The sequence below is a fragment of the Pteropus vampyrus genome, unplaced genomic scaffold, assembly GCF_000151845.1.
Source record: "Pteropus vampyrus isolate Shadow unplaced genomic scaffold, Pvam_2.0 Scaffold98, whole genome shotgun sequence".
NCBI classification, from domain to species: domain Eukaryota; kingdom Metazoa; phylum Chordata; class Mammalia; order Chiroptera; family Pteropodidae; genus Pteropus; species Pteropus vampyrus.
In genome coordinates, this window is record NW_011888879.1 from 405,831 (window position 1) to 413,033 (window position 7,203).

Consider the following 7,203-nt stretch of genomic DNA (forward strand, 5'->3'; position numbering starts at 1 on the left):
CATCTTATTCTTCAGATGACTGTGTGTTTCCCACTTCATCATCATCTTCTGGAAGCCAGACAGATTCAAGTACTGAAGGTATTTTTTCTCACCCTGTTAGAATTTTTTTTGTTTTTAAGTTAGATGATTTAGAAATAAAATTCATTAAAACTCTTTTATAACTTCTGTTTATTCAACAAATGTTCATTGAGGATACCACTTACGTGTCAGGCGTAAGGGTAAACATGGCATGGTCCCTTCAGCCAAGGAACTTTTATTATATTGAGCAATAGAAACAAATGGTCCATTACAATGCAGATGGGTGCTATGACTTGGTATGCATGTGTTAAAGGGACCAGGGAGGGCTTCGGATAGGAAATGATATCTAAATTGAGAACTGGAGGATGAGTAGATATTTCCCAGACAGAACCAGAGAAGTGGAATTCAGGAAGATTTATTACAGGCTGAGGGAATTACATATGCTAACCACTGTTGACATTTGGGTTTCTGATTCTTTCTCAAGTATATGCTTACACTTCTGTTACTTGATTTACCAATGGACTGTTCAGAGTTCTTGGTTGTAAGCAAAGGCAACTGACTTTGGCTGATTTAAATAGGAAAGGAATTTATTAAAAGGATATTGAATAACCCACAGAATTGCCAAAAATCCTAGAGAACCAATCTCTGAGTATGGATGGGAACAAAGTGAAACTTGGCAGCTAGAACCATAGGCAAAGTCATGCCCCAGAGCCCAGTCTGGTAAGGGCACACTGACAGCCCTGCTACTGCTGAACTTGGATGCCTCAACTTGCATTGCCATAGTCACTAAATACTACTACTGTCATTGCTGCCACTGCTGCCACTAGACATTGGATATTACTGCCACAACTGCGGAATGGATTCTTCACTGCCACTAGACATGGGGTATTTCTGCCACATGGCAGAGTAGACTCTTCACTATCTCTGCTTCTTTGTGTCACTAGCTCCTAGGCAATGATCGACTGTGCCTAGATCACATATCCATGTCCCAGCTGCATAGGAAACTGGGAAAGCAAGTATTGACCTTTTCAGCATTGATGGTGGGAGGAATGCAGAGGAATATTCATGAAACATAGGAAGGAGAATCAGATACTGGGTGATCAAAATATGATAGCTGTCCTCCACATTCAACTCTAGATAATATCCTTTGATTAGCTCACTTTAAATTACCCCTTTGTCTCACCTATCTTTATCCTCTCAGGATTTGCTATTTGTATTATGATTAGTTTTACCATTAATTTTACCGTTAATTTAGCATCGATAAATATTATACTTGTAATTCTACTTTTTATTCCATCAACTTTAGTCAGTTATTTTACTCTTTTTTGATAAGCACTCCTACCCTTTTCTCCATCTTTTCTCTGCACTTTTTTTTTACATTTTCAATAGTTAGATCTACATTCACAGTCTGACCTATGACCAAAATTAACTCTTTCATTTTTTTGTCCATAGATTCACTTTAAGGTTCAAAACCAAAGATCAGCACTTAAATTATTATCATTCTACGCATATGGTTATTGCAGTGCCAAGTCATGTGCTAGGATTAGATTTCCCTTTCGTGGATCTAATGTCATTTTATCAGTTGCTAAAACCATACCCTGTCTTAGTATTGCTTCATATCTGAACCATGACTTTCTCGTATAGTTTTTGTTTTTCATAATTTCTAGTTCTAACATTTGTTTTTTATTGTTGACAGAAAGTTAATATAACTTCACCATAATAAAAAGATTTTCCATTCTTTGATCATAGAGTTCATTTCTTTTCCCTGGAGATGTTTTCACCTGCCTGTTATAAACCAGACCACTTCCAATTTTTTTTAAATCTAATTCTTTTAGATGCTACCAAGGGAAAAATAAGAGAAAGAAGAGAGAAAAGGAATAAATGAAGAAAAGAAAGGAAGGTAGGTAATTGTAAGTAATTTAAGATTTGGCTATAAGAGGATTCTGTACTTTCTTATTAATTAAGGAAAACAAAATCTAGAGGGGATTTGATGACATATAAGGGGAGGAGTGTTTAACATAATAGCTAACATAGAGCTAACTTAATAATATCCTTATTCTTTTTTAAAAATACTCAGAAAACTGAAAACTATACAGAGAGGTAAAAACTTACTTGCCAACTTTGAGTCTTATTTCAAGGATGGGGCGGTAGAGGTGTGAGAGGTAGTGGGTGGTCTTTACATTTCCAAGGCATGGGCAGTGGGGAAATGTTCACCTAGTTCTCAGTGTTATCTGTTCATGTAGGTATCTTCTGAGGTGTCCATCATTCTGTCTGGTCCTCAGTCATTGATCCACATGATCTAACACTGAGATGCCTTCATTCCTGTCTGCCTAGTCACTTCAGCTGTGGTGCCTCACTCTCTGTTACTCCCATCTCCACATTAAAGCCTGGTCAGCATAACCTGCTCTCCCAGTCATTGTTACTATCCCAAAGCCCAGAGTTCCGGTTTCCCTTCCCCCACCTAGACTCCTCATGTTTGTGTGGAAATTTACTGCTTTCCTGGTGATCTGTGAATCAGGGTACAGGACCCATCTTTTTGAGGTAAGGTCTGTCATGTCTGTACTCTTACACTTCCCCACAGTGTTCTCTTCTCCCTTAGTTCGGGGAAATTTCTTTCTTTTTTTTCTTGCATATTGGGGAGGTGAGACTCATACCAGTTCTTTCCAGTTATATTTCTCCCAAATATTTTACCTACATAAGAAAACTTCTATATTCCTCTAATGGTCTATATTTTTAGAAATCAAGTTCAGGAGGACTTCTTTTGTTCTGTTTACTACCCTGGTTTATCCTTTCCCTAAAACACTGAGTTCACAGCTGCCTAACTACTTAAAAGGAGCATGGGGGTAGGGATAAGGAAAAGATGAACTAATAAAAAAAAGTTAATATTTCAAAAATATTATCCTGTCACATAAAAACTTGTTTAAATGACAAATTTGTGGAATAATATTTGCTAATATTTATCAAACTCTGACTGTGTACCAGACATTGTTCTAATAACTTTACATGTTAACAACTAACCTAATCATCACAATAATTAAATAGGTACCATTACTATTCTTTATACTTTACAGATAAAGAAACTGAGATATAGAGGGACCAAGTAATTTAACTAAGTTTTGTACAATAGTGTGAGAGCTTGTATGCAAACCCAAGAAGTCTAGCTCTGAAGTTCTCCTTCCTAACCACTATGTCACTGGTTCTTGAATGACCCCTACACACACACACCCGCCAAGGGACATTCGGAAATGCATAGGGGATATAGATCTGGTTTTCCTAAAGACTTGGAAGTTACTGGCATTTAGTGTATAGGGGCCCAGAATGTTAAATGTCCTGCAGTGTGAAGAATGATCTTAAGCAATAAAGAATGGACCCATCCAAAATATAGACAGAACTCCTATTGGGAAACACTACATTACACTAAACTAGTTCTGAATAACCAAGAGTGACTCAAAAAGTTTAAAAAAATGTAAATAGACTACTATTCATAGAAGATATTACAAATGTTATCCAAAAATAAATTGATAGACAATTTTATACTTAGTTTTTTAAAGATTTTTCAGGGAATGGTTAAGTCTCATATTATATAAAATAATATCTTCCAGAATGTGAAAGGACATAGAATGCCTTTTAATTGATTTTATGAAGCTAATAAATCACAGAAAAATTAGATTTTGAGAAATATTACTTGAGACAAAGTGGACATTTCATTCTGATAAAAGGGTCAATATAGCAGGAAGCTATAATGATTATAAATATATTTACACTGTAGTGGGTCGAATAGTATCTTTCCCCAAATTCATGTTCATCCAGAACTTCAGAATGTGATCTTTTGGTGGAAAATAGAGTCTTTGCAGATGTAATTAGTTAAGATAAGCTTATACTGGAATGGGATGGAGGGAGTTCTAAATCCAGTGACTGGTGTTATAAGAAGACAGCTTAAGTGGACAAATTACTAGAAAGATTGAATTAACAAAACTAACTCAAGAAGTAATAGAAAATCTGAAGAGAACAATAACAAGTAAAGAAAATGAATTGGTAACTAAAAATCTCACAAGGGAAAGCCCAAGCCCAGATGGCTTTACTGGTGAATTCTAATGTTTAAGGAAGAAAGATTACCAATCCTATAAAAATATTTTCATAAAATAAAGGAGGAAGAAACAATTCATGATGCATATTGTGAGACCAGTTTTACCCGGATATCAAAATGAGTCAAACACATCACAAAGAAAGGAAATTGCAGTCTAATTATTATTTGTGAATGTGTACACAAACTTTGTTAAGGAAATACTAGGAAACTGAATCCAACAGTGTTTGAAAAGGATGATACACCATGTTCCAGGAATGCAAAGATAGTTTAGTGCCCCTAAATCAATTACTATAGTATACGATATTAATCAAATAAATAACAAAAACCACATTGTTCCAGTACACAGAAAAAGCATTTGAAAAAATCTAGCATCCTTTAATGATAAAATTCTCAACACCTTAGAGATAAAAGAAACTTCTTCAACCTGATAAAGAGTATCTGCATGCTTCATCATGCTCACTGAAGAAAGGACTGACTGTTTCCCCCCAAGATGAGAAACAAAGCGAAGATGCTTTACCCTCTGACTGGGAACAAAGCAAGGATGTTTCACACTTGACGTGCTTGTGGTTCTTGATAGCATTGTAAAGCAAGAAAAAGTCATCCAGCTTGGAAAGAAAGAACTAAAACTTAATTTATTTGCATACATGTTCCTGAACATAGGCAATCCTAAGGCATTTAAATAAATTACTAGAATAAACAAGTTTAGCTAGATCAAGATACAAAAATCAATTGTATTTCTGTATATTAACAATGAACTATACAAAAATAAATTAAAAAAACAACTCTATTCCCAATAGTGTCAGAAAGAATAACATATGTAGGAATAAATTTAACAAAAAAGTGCAAGACATTACATTTCTGAAAGAAAGAATATCTAAATAAATTGAGATACTCCATGTTCATAGAAGACTCAATATTGTTATGGTGTCCATTCTTCCCAATTTGATCTATAGATTCAATATAATTTCTACTAAAATTCGAGCAAGGTTTTTGTACAAATTGACAAGCTGATCCTAAAATTTGTATGAAATTTTAAAGGACCTAGAAAGTCAAAATAACTTTGAAAAAGGACAATGATTGAAGGCTATTCAATTTTAAAACTTATAAAGCAATAGTACTCAGGACAGTGTGGTATTGGCATAAGGATAGATGTATAGATCAATGAAACAATTGAGAGTCCAAGAATAAACCTTTACATTTATGGTTAGTTGACAAAGGTACCACGGTGCTTCAATAGATGGTGCTGGGACAATTAAATATCCATATGCAAAATAATAATAATAATAATAAATCTTATATCCTTATCTCATGCCATATGCAAAATTTAACTCAAAATGAATTATTGGTTTAAATGTAAGAGCTAAAACTATAAAGCTTCTAAAAGATGAAAAGGGGAAATTTTTGTGACTTTGGTTTGGATAAATATTTCTTGGATATGACAACAAAAATGTAATACATAAAAGAAAAATAATAAATTGGACTTCATAAAAAGTAAAAACTACTGCTCTTCAGAAGACACCATTAAGAGAATGAAAAGAAGCCACAGAGGGAAAATATTTACAAATCATATTTGATAGAGAACTTATATCTGCATATATAAAGAACTCTTACAATTTGATAATAAGACAAATAGTCCAGTTATTTTAATGAATAAGAAGATATTTAAATCAACATTTAACCAAAGAAAACAAGCAATGGCTAATCTAGACATGAAAAGATGCTCCATAACATTAACTTTTAGGAAAATGCAAATTAAAACCACAATGAGATGTCACGACATACCCAGTAGACTGTTATAATAAAAAGATTGACATTACCATGTGTTGGTGAGAATGGGGAGAAACTGGAACCCTCCTACGTTGCTGATGGGAATATGAAATGGTACCGCCACTTTAGAGAAACAGTTTGGCAGTTTCTTAGAAAGTTAAAATAAATTTACCATTGGATCTAGCAATTTCATTTCTATAGATCTACCCAAGAAGAACATAAACATATGTATATACAAAGACATATGTGAAATTGGAAACAATCCAACTATCTATCAACTGGTGAACGGATAAATGCAATGTGGTATATCCATACAATGGAATGTTAGTCAGCAACTAAAAACAGACTACCGGATACATGCTACACATGGATGAACATCAAAAATATTATATTAAGAAACCAGATCAGAAGACTACATATTGTTTGAATCCATTTATATGAAATTTTCAGAAAAGGCAAATCTGTAGAGACAGTGGTTTCCTGGGGCAGGCAGGTCACAGTGGGGACTGACTGAAAATGGGCACAAAGGAACTTTTCGTGCTGTTGCAAATGTTCTAAAACGGGACTTACGTGACACCAGCAATATATGTGGTGATTAAACAACATGCTCCTAAACAACTGAGTCAAAGAAGCAATTAAAAAGGAAGACAAAAACTGTTGTGTGACAAATGAGAATGGAAATGTACCATAAGAAAACTTATTGGATGCAGCAAAAGAGGGGAGCTCAGAGCAATAAATGCCTACATGAAGAACAAAATAAAAATCTTAAATAAGCATCCTAGCTTTATACTTCATGGAACAAGAAAAAGAACAAGCTAAGCCAAAAATTTGTAGGAGGAGAGAATTAATAATCTGAGTGGAAATAATGTGACAGAGCCCTAACAAAAACTCCGGATACCAAGGCTTGGGTGAGCTTCCCTGCCTGGCGATACTCAATGCATATTGTCACACATTTTTACTGAGAAACCCCAAATATGCAATTGATGTCAGAAATGAGAGTGGTTTTTGAGACCCTGGAAGATCCTTACAATGAAATACATTGAAATCATAAAAAATACTAAGGAATCTTTTACTGATCAGGAATGGACTCTGAGTTTTGTACACACAAATGGGGTGTAATATGTGTTAGCATTTATGGAAACAGTGGAGAAGGAAAGAACCTATTGACTTATTAGCCTGTAAATGAATACAAATATTTTTGGAAAGATACACAAGAAACTTGTAAGATTTGTTGTTGCCTTTGGGAAAAATTAGGTGACTGGTTGACAAGAATGAAAAGGTGACTTTTTAAAGGTTCAAACCATGTAAAAGTAATCACTACTCAAAAATAA

General features: G+C 34.3%; 1 long non-coding RNA gene across 2 annotated transcripts in view; it reads left to right on the forward strand.

The window, feature by feature from the left end:
* Positions 1-7,203, forward strand: part of LOC105295003 — a 26,290-nt gene that overhangs the window by 10,127 nt on the left and 8,960 nt on the right. For both annotated transcript variants that reach the window (XR_002781398.1, XR_896112.2), the window contains exon 4: positions 1,854-1,918. This is a non-coding gene — a long non-coding RNA (uncharacterized LOC105295003). The remainder of the gene's footprint in view (positions 1-1,853; positions 1,919-7,203) is intronic.